This window comes from Nannospalax galili, unplaced genomic scaffold (assembly GCF_000622305.1).
Source record: "Nannospalax galili isolate Female #2095 unplaced genomic scaffold, S.galili_v1.0 scaffold206, whole genome shotgun sequence".
Classification (NCBI taxonomy): domain Eukaryota; kingdom Metazoa; phylum Chordata; class Mammalia; order Rodentia; family Spalacidae; genus Nannospalax; species Nannospalax galili.
The window spans coordinates 2,478,817-2,491,723 of record NW_008358101.1 but is presented as its reverse complement, the minus strand read 5'-3'; positions in this window follow the sequence as shown (position 1 = coordinate 2,491,723).

Here is a 12,907-nt window from a genome sequence, read left to right as displayed (position 1 = left end):
TTTTGTGTGTGTGTGTGTGTGTGTGTGTGTGTGTGTGGTTGTGTGTTTGCCTCTTTGTTTGGAAGATGGCCAGGTCAGGTCTGCAGCCCTGGCTAGCCTATAATATGCTATGTAACTCAAAGTGTCCTTAAAGTCACAGCAATTCTCCTGCCTCAACCTCCTAAGTGACGAAACTGTCCAAACATGCCTGGATCATAATCACATTTTTAGTTGCTATTAAATATCAAATTTTGCTATTAACAGTCAATTACAAAAAGGTCTAATTCATATTACAGGAAAAATCACCAGCCAAACATGGAAGTGATTTCCCTTTTGTGCATGGATTTAGTGCCTATTTGATCTAATCTGAAATATCTTTTACATGCTGCTGTTTTTAATGCTTGTTTGCTCAGCTGGTAGCAGTATTTGGGGTGGCTCTGGGAGCTTTATGATGTGGGTCCTAGGTGCTGAATACAGGTCATTGGAAACTGAGTGAAGTTTGGAAGTTTTGTCCACCCCTGGTTTCTCTGGGACCTCATACCCTGTGGTGCAGCTTCAGCCTTGCACTCTGGCTGCCAGGAGCTGAGCAGTTCCATCATGCGTTCCTCCACACAAATGACTGTGAGCCAACTAAATCTATCTTAAGTTGTATCTACCAGACGTTCTGTCACTGGACCACAAATGTAATTAATAAAGTAACTAATATCATCCATAATTTTTAAAACTTTCAATCATTAATAATGAAACAGTGCAGGTATATTTAAGGATATCTCTTTTTGTTTGCTTGTTTGTTTGTTTGTTTGAGTTATCTGAAGTTTTTTCAGGATTAGAAGACAAACAAAAGAAATAACATCAGGTTCCTAATACATCCAGGTAAAATTTCACAAGAAAATGTGCTGAAGTGACTTTTGGGAGAAATGATCATATAATTAATTATATTAAATCTTTCCATGTTAAGCAAATGTCTTTTGTATTGTGTGTTTCTAAATAAGCATTTATTGATATATTTTCTTTTTCCCTATCACAAATTAATCCAGTCTTTCTCAATACCATAAGATACATAATTGAAATAACTGCTTTTAGAGATTTCCTAGGAGAAAAATTGTAACTGCATAGTGACATTTGGAGAGTGATGAATACTCACATCTACTTGAATACTGCCAGAAACACTGTCTTTAAAATATTTCTTATGATGAAAATGACTGAGTGAGATTTTAGTTTCATAACACTATCAAAAAACTTCACTAAGAAGCTACTGACAGCTTTTGTAACTACTTTCATAGACATTAAGATCAGGTGTAAACTCAATTAATTTTCAGGCATAAGGCTCCAGACCGGTCTGACATTAGATATGCCCAAGGGTTTATTTACTTAAAACCTACCTACTTAAGATGTCTAAGATGTTATTATGACCCCTGACTGCAGTCTCAAACACAAGCCATACAACACAAGTATGTTCAAATATCCTTGAACCTACAATCTTGTTCCTCAAGCCACAGTTTTTCCCATAACAAGTCAAGTAAAACAGCCCAACATCACTGTACCAGGAAAATGCACATTTTGCTTTAAGTGGGAAGGGTGCATAGCACATTTTGCATGATAGTAACATACAATCCTAATATAATGAGGAAATACATAATTGATATCCCAGCCTCCTAAAAAGAGTATCTTTAACTCTGACCTTTTAAACAAGTTTATCTCTGCAACTGTAAAGAACTGTTTTGTTAATATCAGCGATGTCTGAATATTTAAATCTGTTCATCACACACAAAAAAAGTATGAAAAAAATATTTTCTTTAGCATTTCTTTAGAGGAAGAATAATTCTAAAGTCTTTGGCTTTCTGGTTCATACTGACATAGTGGCTGATGACCATTCAGTTGTCATTTCAATTTTTACCTACTGGTGTCTAAGCTTTTGGTCCATCCTCAATCACACAAACAGATAATGACTCAGTAAATATATTATTACTTTCAACCTGCCATGCATTTATTCTGCCTGCTTGTTATTTAACTAAAATATTCCACCACCACATACAATCCTGAAAAAATATATTTATCCCTTTTCAATGTCACATTTAGATCCTGTTGGGCTAGATTAATAGCATCTCCCTCTCTGCATCATTATAATACCATTTGGGATGTAGTCCTTGGGCACAGGATTTATTTTCCATTGTTCCAGCTTCTTGACAATGGTCTGTGGCATTTGGCAATATGTCTCCAGAAATTCTGTGCCATTTAGTATTTATTGATGGTGATGGAAGCAATTCTAATAGTTTGGCCAGAAAAGAGTTACATTCACAAGTTTAGATGAGTAAAATGTGTTGGTAGTTCTGGAGAAATCAGATGAATTTGGTCCCCTGGAATTCTTCTCACAACACTAGAGCATTGACATGCTCTGGGCTCTTTCTTTCTCATTAATCAGGAAGTTGGAGAGGGAAGCTGGAAAGTAGCCACTGAACTCACAAAACTCTAGGATGGCTCAGAGCTCAGGGAGTTAAAAGTGGGACATCATCAGCTGTTCCATCAAGGAACTTGGATTTAAAACTGAAGCAGCAGAAATGAGCCGATCATTGCAAAATAGCTTGCCAGGAAAAAAAGGCAGAAAGTGGAGAGACTACTTCCTTCCTCTGATTTTTCATTCTTCAAGATTGCTTCAATACATTTGGCAATTAAAGTTCACCTTCATAGATGAATAAAAAAGGAGCCTTTAAGTTTTTGCTGTCATAATTGATGCTAGGTGTCATATGCACTATGTATCTGGTATTTAAGTCACATTTTCATCTCCTTTTTCTGTAAAAAGACACAGTAGCCTAATGGATGCATTAGAAAGAACTGTAAGTGCCAAAGGGGACAGCTTGGTTTCTGTATCATTAGAATTGATAGGAAGACCTGTTCTCTAAAAGACCAAAAGAACCTAAGAAGTTTGAAAAATAAAATCAACCTTGTATTCTGTTGATTGAAAACATTATAGAAAATTTCTTTCCTCCTAATGTGTAAATGATTTTTTAAAATCTGAAGTATATCTATATTTCCTTACAGTATCAGATAAGATATATGGTGACATCTTTGTGAAATGAGTTCAAGGATATGAAGATAATGAGTGTGTGTAAGGAAACTGATAACTAAAGTGGATAATCAGTAAAGATAAGATCGTTATTAATTTGGTAGCAATTTCTAGTGGGGCAAAAAAGTTCTTCCTTCAGACTTTTCTTAATATAATTTTAATGGGAATGTTGCTGGAGCTAATCCTGATGTTAAAAAACATTTATTAAAGACATGCAGTATTCAAATATATCAAATAACCAAAAGTACAGTATATCAAAAAAAGAACAACTTTACAAGCAGAAGCAATAGGACAAACTAAGTAAATGGAATATAACATATTAATTAATACTCTTTATTTTCAGTTAGTATTATGTTGCTCAAACATGCCATATAAGCAAAACCTTAAGAAGTAATTAATTGCATTAATTATATCAAGGGTATAAGTTATCAATGAATTGGTATGGTATCTGTAATTACACTGTTGCAGTGAGTTATTCCCTATTTATTTGCTAAACAGACCACATCTGTACCATTGGCTTGGATCATAAATATTGCACTGAGAGGATGCAAATTGCACTGAACATTTACTGAACTTAGTGACATGAAAATCAAAGGGAAAAAACTTCATTGACTTTCTATTCAAGCACATTCATTTTCTCACAAACATTTTTCCACATACACATCACAAATGCCCTATATTATTCATGAAAGTACACCTAATTTATAGATAAGAAACTTTTCCTATAGAAGATTGAAGTGATTGTTCCATGTCACAAATTTGGTAAAGGTCAAAACCAAGTTTCAACTTTTGTGAGCCTGATTATTATCAGTGACAATACTAACAAGGGCATGATCTTCTTTACTAGTAAAATTAATGAATGGTAAATCAGTCAATATCATATTAATATTAATAGTTGTTGGGCATGATGGCCTACACCTTTATTCCCATCAGTCTGGAGGCAGAGGCAGGCAGAACTCAGATAGAGGCCTGCCTGGTCTACATAGAAACTCTAGAAAAGCTGAAGCTGCATGGGTACCCTATCTAAAAAAAGAAATAATATCTAAAAGCTTATTTTAGGTGTTTGTCAAAAGCATTCCCTAAATCTTGATGATTTATAGTCTTTCTGTAGATCTTAGTCTCAAAAACATGTAAACCCTGAATTAAAAAAAGATCAGTGCCCCTTTTGGTATTTAATTTTTTAGTACAATATTTTCTTATTTCTGTGACATCTTCATACATGGATATAATGTATTTTCATCATAAGCACCCTGTTCTAGTTACTTGCTATTGCTATGATAAAAACACTGACCAAATCAATGACAACTGAAGCTATCTAGCATACACCTCTCCTATTCCTCCTAAGTCCTCTCAGATTCACCCCAACTCCTTCCACCCTCTTCCTAACTTCAAATATTTTACAATTTTTATTACCCATTGAGTCTGTCTACCCATTCACTGAAGAATAGTTGACATACCAGGGACACATTTTTAAAGTAAACTGATTCTCCTCCACTAACAGTCATCAACTGCCAATAGACACTCATTTATTGGTGGAGACTCATGAGCCCCTTCTTGCCCATGCTGTAGTATTAACAGGTTGACTCTTATAAGGTCATGTACGGGAAACCACAGTTGCTGTGAGCCCATGAGTACTACGGTTTCAAAACCACTTTTTCGCTCCAATACTATGAGAACTTTGGCTTTTACAATCTTTCCACCCCTCTTCCACAATGTTCCTTTAGTCTTGTGGGAAAGTGTTTGTGATACAGATGTCTGAATTATGCCTGGGTGCTCCACAGACACCCTCTCCATGTTGACTAGCTGTGAGTTTTGCTATTCAGCTGCATAAAAAGGCAGGACTGATGAGGACTGATAGTTACACTAAACTATAGATTCAGAGATACATAGGAGGCAGTTTGATATTATGTCAATTTATCAAAGTAATGGCAATAGACTGAACTCAGCAGCCGGTGATCTTCCCAGTCCTGGGTTCTTTTAAGACACAAAATACTAGATCTGCATGTCTTTGTGTGGACCAGGCCTTAAATCAAATAAGAAAGAATTTGGTTACCCCCCAAACAGTCATGTCACTATTGTACTCATGGGCATATTAAGACAGATCAGTCGTTATAGCTCACAAGGTTCTCAGTTGGGTAAGGTTGTTGATGATTATTTTGTTTAGTAGCCTGCATGGAATTTTCTGGCATTATGAAATCTAGTTAGCAGGAAGGAAGCTTCCTGGTCAGTACTCTTTTGATTTCTCAATATCTTGTGACCAAAATGTGTGCTGTCTTAAGAAATAGGGTCTTACCATCAAGTTTTGGTGGGCATATAAGCAATAGTGATATCCTGTGTTGTTTTAGGTATCTATGGGAACATACCTAGCACTGGTAATTTTATTTGGCAACCTATGGCTTCTGGGAGGAGCACTATGTCATGTTATGGTAACTCCAATTAAAATAAAAATCCAATTTTATATCAATCAGTCTATCGATCTGTCATCTATCATCTATTTATCTGTATCACATCTATCTATCTATCTATCTATCTATCTATCTATCATCTATCTATCTATCTATCTACCTATCTATCTATCTATCTATCATCTGTCTGCCTATCTATGAAGCTTATAAAATGTGTTTCCAGACAATTTTTCAAACATCCTTAGTATAAGTTATTGCCTATTTTTTGGTTGTTTTGCTTTGGCTTTTATTCTCTATTTCCATTAAACTGGATCTGAAGCAAAGATTACACATGACTTAAAAATAGATATAGATATCTGGGGCTGGAGAGATGGCTCAGCAGTTAAGAGCACTCACTGCTGTTGTAGAGGGCCTGGGTTTGTTTCCTAGTACCCACATAGCAGCTAACAACCATCCGTAACTCTATAAACCTAGAGGCAGGAGCTGAACACAGGCCATGGACAAACGCTGCTTGCTGGTTTGCTCCCCTGGTCCATGTTCAACCTGTTTTCTTATATAACACAGGACCACCTGCCTAGGGGTGGCACCACCCACAGTGGGCTAGGCCCTCCCACATCACTCAATAATCAAGAAGATGTCCCCTAGACACAGATAGAGGCCAGTCTAATGGAGTTGAGGTTGAGGTTCCCTCTATCCAGATGTATCAAGTTGACAATGAAATCTATCCAGCACAGCAGCATATTTCATTTAAGTTTTAAAATCCATTGGAAGAGTTCAAGTTTATTGTCCTAGTTAGCTTAAACTATCATCACGACAGACTAGAGTCACCTGAAAAGGGAGTCTAAGGTGGAAAATTTCCCAGGCAAGATTGGGATTCCTGTCACTAGGCAGTGCTGTTCCTTGGGAAAATGGCCCTTTGCACTACAAGGTAGCTAAGCGTAAGCCTTTGTGCAAGCCACAAGCAGCATTCTTCTATATGCCCTGCTTCAAGATCCTGAGTGCATTTCTGCCCTGACTTCTCTCAGTGATGGACTGAAGCATGTGGAAGATGAAATAGAGCCTTTCTTCCTGTCCAACTTCCATTAGATGCTTCTGGTCAGAGTGTTTTGTCACAACAGAAAGAAATCAGGAAACCTGTCCATGTTCAATTTAGCTCAATAATCTAGAAATGATTGCAAATAACACCAAAAAAGGCACTATATAACTATTAGCAACCGAGTCAAATCAGCAAGTTCAAGAAATATACTTTGTTGAAAAGATAAGAGGTAATAATCCTAGAGTCATCCTATAATAATCCTTCTGTATTCCCTGGTAGAGTTAAGACAGAGATAGCAAAAACATGGAACATGTCTCTTTCAGATTCTTCCATCTCCTTGCGTGATGGACTATGTGGCAGCAACTGGGCAGGGAACAACCCTCTCGACATATTTGGCTTCGCTTGATCTAACCTTAATTTCTATGTTCAAAAAATATTTCAGAAATTCAAATCTATTTTTTATATTTAAAATATTTTATTATTTTCAGTTTATATGTATGAGTTTATTGCCTGCATGTGTGCTATTGTGCCCACGTGGCCAATCAGAAGAAGTTACTGCACTGAGTTCCTAATTTGGGCTCCTTCAGTGGTAACTGTGAGATGGGAGATGTAAGTCAAATAAACTCTATACTCCTCAAGTTCATTGGTCAGAGTGTCTTGTCACAGCAACTAAAACAATCTAGAACAATAGTGATAATGGCTTGCTATCAATATTGGATACTCTGTGGTAGCACAGACTATCAGAACCAATCTTAACTGAAATATAATCTTCCTAAAAATTTTTATTTTTATTTTTTGTGAGACAGAGTCACTTTTTGTTGTTGAGTCTCATCTTGAACTCCTGAGCTGAGAGGATCCTCCAGTCTTAGCCTCCCAAATAGCTGGGAATATAAGATTGTATCACGGCATTCAGTACATAGCATACTCAAATTAAAATGGTATTCTAGCATCCTGTCCATCAATTGGACTAAGCATAGTTAGACACCATAAATTGTTTTAAAGACCTGTGTGGAAGTAGCAAAGGGATAAGGGCATTGGTTGTGTTTGTCTCAGCCTAATTCCAGCCCTACGACTCAACAAGAACTCATGAGAAATGGAAGCAGAACAAGAGGGTTAATTTTTTACTGCATTGCATTATTTTGGAAGTTCTGCTTGTGGCCATACGTTGAGCATGAGCCTGGGTCTACTTTTGAGCAAGCCCAGCAGAACTTTGACATACTGAGTATGCCAAAACATGCAGTGACAATCTGTTGCACTCCAAAGGGCCAGCATCCAGAGCATGGAGAGAGAGCACCTTTGTACGGTCATTAGTGTTTATGAAATCAACAGAGCTTGCTGAGAAAGGCTCATGAACTTCCAAGACAGCAGACTGACATTAAAGACGGGAGCACAGATGAAGACCATATTATGCCCTGTTCCATTGCTGTGACAGGGCATTTTCCTTTCTATGAACATGTAAGACAACCAATGAAAATGCTCTGAAATAACTAAGTAAGGATTTTTGTCCTCTGGTGGGGAGGACATCTGGGGAAGGAACCAGCAACTTTAAAAAATTCAAATGATATGATATAGCTAATTCATTCACACTAGGAGAGGTAGAGCAGGGTTCAAATATGATTATAATTTATTCTTTAGCTAATAGTGTTATTACCTTGTTCAAATGGTGTTGACACTATAGTGCTTTATACACTCTGAAAAAATAGAAGGTAGATTGACATTCATAGCTTATGATTGCATTTAGTTCTGGTTTCTTTACTTTGTTTTTTATATTACTGTGAGACAGTGTGAGTCCAACAAATTGTTGTAATTCTAAATATTAAATTCAGGACATAAATATTTTTAATATTAGTAATTAAGTGATCAAATTTCAGTTAATTTCACTAACCATATTTTAATGATCCTTTGAAAATTTGATACAATATATTTTGATCACATGGAGACACCCTCTGTAATCTCCCTTCAGTGATGGGTATCATCCACACCCATCACTACTCTATCCTCACATCGAGTCTTCTATCTTTTCCTAAGGTCTATGGAGTCTAATTTGGGACCCACAGATGTTCTTGACTATGGGTTCATCCCCTACAGCATAGTCAACATACCATTAAAGAAAACTGACTCTCCCTATTTCAGCAAATATCAATTTCCAATAGCTGTCAGCTAGTACTGGGGCTTTTAGTCAATCTCTCTCCTAACTTTTATGCTGGATTTTCACCTGGATTAGATTTGGGGAAGTCATTTTCAGGCTGTCACAAATATTGTGGGTTCATATGTATAACTATCTGTTTTGTTTAGGAAACAGATTCCATGAATTTATCTACCAGCTCTTTGACTCTTGTAGTCTTTCTGCCCTGTCTTCTGAAATGATCCCTGAGCATCGGGTGGTGAGGATTTGATGCATGTTGAACAGTTGTGGGCTTCTATGATAATTACTATCTGCTGCAAGAAAAAGATCCTGTGAGATTTGAGAGTTAAAATGATCTGCAGGTATAATACTAAGTTATTAGAAGTCAGTTTAATACTATTTCCACTTAGCAGGATAACGATAGTGTGGTCTACCCTACCCTATAGACTGTGACCTGTCTAGCCACAGGTTCATGGTCCTGATGATAGTGCCAGTTGTTAACTCTGTCCCATGAAGCAAGTCTTAAATAGAATAGAATCAGAAATATAATATAAACCCATCATATTTATTCCACTATTACAAAATAGGGCATGTATTGCCAGACCAGTTTTATTGTATCTCACAGGGTTCATAACTCGGGCAACTTGATGATCACATTTCTCTTCTTATAACATGCATAGTACTTCTCAAGAATATGGAATCCAGGCAGCTAAGATGAAGCTTTGAGGTCAGTACAAACTTGATTTCTTCACATATATTCTGTAATTCACATATCTAGCATCATCAATAGTAGGAACTTACAGTAAAATTCTAGAGGGCACTCAAGGATAATGACAATAGGTAGTATTGCTTGAAGGTCTGTGGGAATTCTCTGGTCAACAACTCTAAAATAAAGTCTGATCCTTGCTTAGGCTTTGTATATGCTAGCCTCTGATTCCTAGTAGGAGAAAGGTGCACACATTATACGGTAACTCCATTTAACCTCCTTTTATACTGTATATGTATGTATATTTTAAAAGCTTTTACAGTAGTAGGTTTCCATATAACTTATTCAGAAGGCATTTAATGGTACTTATCCCTCCGTATATTCCTTCCTTTAAATTGTCCCCCAGCTCTCATGATGTTTAACCTTTCCTAACCTATTATTCTTCTCCCTCCCTTTACATGACTTCATTCTACTCCCCATCCGAGGAAGCTTCCCTCCATGACTGCTAACTAGTTTTCAGACTTCTGTGGATTTTACATTTGAAACACACATAACTGAAGAGTTATTCTCCAAAAATGACACAGGTTATTGCCATGCCCTTAATTACCTCCCTGAAATTCAAAGTAAGACCCTATTGCTGAAGACAGGATAAAAATCAGACCCAGGATTTGAAGCATTAGAGCTGGTCCAATCCAGCTGTGAGGACTAATATCCACAACTACTGGAAAAACAAAATATCTCTATTGGTGCAGTAGAGACAATTTTATCTAGGCAATTTTATTTAGCCATCTAATTGGACTCAATGGGCAGGAACTCATTGTTGGCACTGTAAATATAGCCAAATACACAGGCCTGAAGAGGTCATACATTCTAGAGAAAACCCTAACTCTGTCATATCTCTAGACAAATGAAATTTCTTACTATTTGCTGAATATGGGTCCTTCCATTCACAGACAATTATATAATATACTACACATCAAAGAAGCTACGTTATACAACATAAGGATGCTTTTGTAAGGTTCCACAACTGGTCACATATAGAAAAATATGTATGAGAGATGTCCGGCCCTAACTGACATCTACAGGGGAACCTTTATACTTAATGGTCATGGAACATAGCTGAACAGGAGGTGGAGAGAATGCTAGTGCATTCCTCAGCTCTCACCAGTGAAGCTTCCTTACACAACAGAATTTTTTGCATACAGAAGGACACAAATGACTACAAGACTACTCAGTAAACTCACTGGTTTTCCAGACTTTAGTTTCGAGAAATCTTGACTTTGATTGTCATAGGTGGCAGCTGTCTTTAATCCCAGCATTCTAGAGTTAGAGAAAGGTGGTATACATACCAGTTTCCAAATCAGTCAGGACTCCCTAGTGAGATCTTATCTAGGAAAAACAAACAAAAAAGTAAACAAAATAACGAAACCAAGAGTCTAAACAATTTCTCACAGAAATTGAAAAAAAAAATTACGTGAAAACAAATAAAAACCTAGAATAGATAAAACAACCTTAAAGAATAAAAAAGGGCTGGAGTAATCATCTTCCCTTATCTAAAATTATGCTATAGAGGTATAGGAGCAAAATACCATGATATTGGCATAAAAAGAAGATCCATCATTCAATGAATTAGAATTGAATACCCAGATTTAAATTCATGTACTTACAGTTATCTGATTTTTGGCAAAGGATGCCCCCCCCAAAAAAATCATTGGATAAAAGGTAACATGGTTAACAAATGTTCCTGGTAGAACTGCATGGGTACATGTAGAAAATGAAATTACATCCACATATCCTTGTTTAAAACTCAACTCCGAATGGATCAAGGACATCAAATTAAGACTGATATTCTGAATCTCATAGAGGAGAAAGTGATGATTTTTATAATGAAAATATGGTAAATTTAGGTCATGAAATGTTATTTTGCTGTTAAGAAAAACAAACTGTATAATTTACAGAGAAATTGATGAGGTGACTAAGACCAAGAAAGAAAATGTCACATGATAGCTTTCAATCTTTTTATGTACATTTTCATTAAGTTTTGTGCATTTCATATAATGGATCTTACTCAAATTTAGAACCCAACACCCCCACTTCTCCCCCATATCCTCTCAAACAGATTTCATGCATCCTGTCATATATAGTAAAGCATATCCAAACAAGCATTTGTACCCAGATGTCCTTGGGTGCAAGTTCATTCACTGGAGTCTGGTCAGCCGATCTAGATCAGTTCTCCCTCACCTTGTAGGAATCAGTTGTCAGTAGTTCCTTTGCTAAGGTTGAGCCCCCTTTGTACATTTTCCCAGACCTATGATGGGAAAAATAGATTACTTACAGTGCAACAAGTGAAGTTTTATTTACAGGAATATGGGTGTTCTTCCTAGGAGACCAAACTCGAAAGTCTTCATCCAAGAGAAGATGATGACATCCCCATAGTCATATGAAGTGATAAAAGACCCTCTCCTAGGGTTCCTCAGTTTATATACTCTTAGCCCCTATCCCTCAGGGAACTAGGGATGACTGGTTGGTGGGGAGGTATGGCTCACTCTCCTTGCCCCTCCTTTCTTATGGAGCTTAACAGTTAACAAGTTTTGCTGTGATGAAGAAAGTGCAACCAAGCTTAAGAAGAAGGCACCTATATGTGGTCTGCCTTTCAGAGGGCAGTCTTATGCAACAAATATCTTAAAGTTTTTATTATTAAATTTTTCAATTCTTTGGTTCATTTTATTCCAAGATGATTTATTTCTGAGGCATTTTTGAATGGGATCACTTTTACAGTTTTAAATATTTCTTGTGAATTCATGCAAGATGAGATCTATGCACTGTTTTCAAGTTTGGAAGGAAATGGGAAATAACATTGCAGTAAATTCACTAATATTCATTGATTAAATAAAGAACCCAGAAAAATTATAGGTGGCTCTTTTTCTAACTGGGTAGAACTAAAATGTCTAAATATGACTCTAGTTAATCAAGTATACTATCTTGAGGAAAGAATCAAAAATGGTGTTGGAAGAAATATATTCTTTGATGCAATGGAAACAATTCAAGTGTATCTGTGAACACTGTGTTTGTGTATGTAATATCTGTGCAAGTGAAAAACAGTGTGTCAAAATTTTATTTTATTTTTCTTTTTGAGACAGGATCTCCCTGTAGGCCCAGTTGGCCTGGAATTCACTATGGAGACCAGGCTGTCCATAAGCTCCCTGCCTCTGCCTCCTCAGTATTAAGAAAAAAAGCATGCGTCATCATGTCCAATAAAGTATTTAACTCTTTATGAAAAATACATTAAAGGACACCAAATTGAATAATTTAATTAATATTATTTTAATATTATTATTCAATGTAACTGAAGACATATATTAAATTTTTAATTATGGAAGTATGTAGGCTGTCCATAAGCTCCCTGCCTCTGCCTCCTCAGTATTAAGAAAAAAAGCATGCGTCATCATGTCCAATAAAGTATTTAACTCTTTATGAAAAATACATTAAAGGACACCAAATTGAATAATTTAATTAATATTATTTTAATATTATTATTCAATGTAACTGAAGACATATATTAAATTTTTAATTATGGAAGTATGTTGTAATC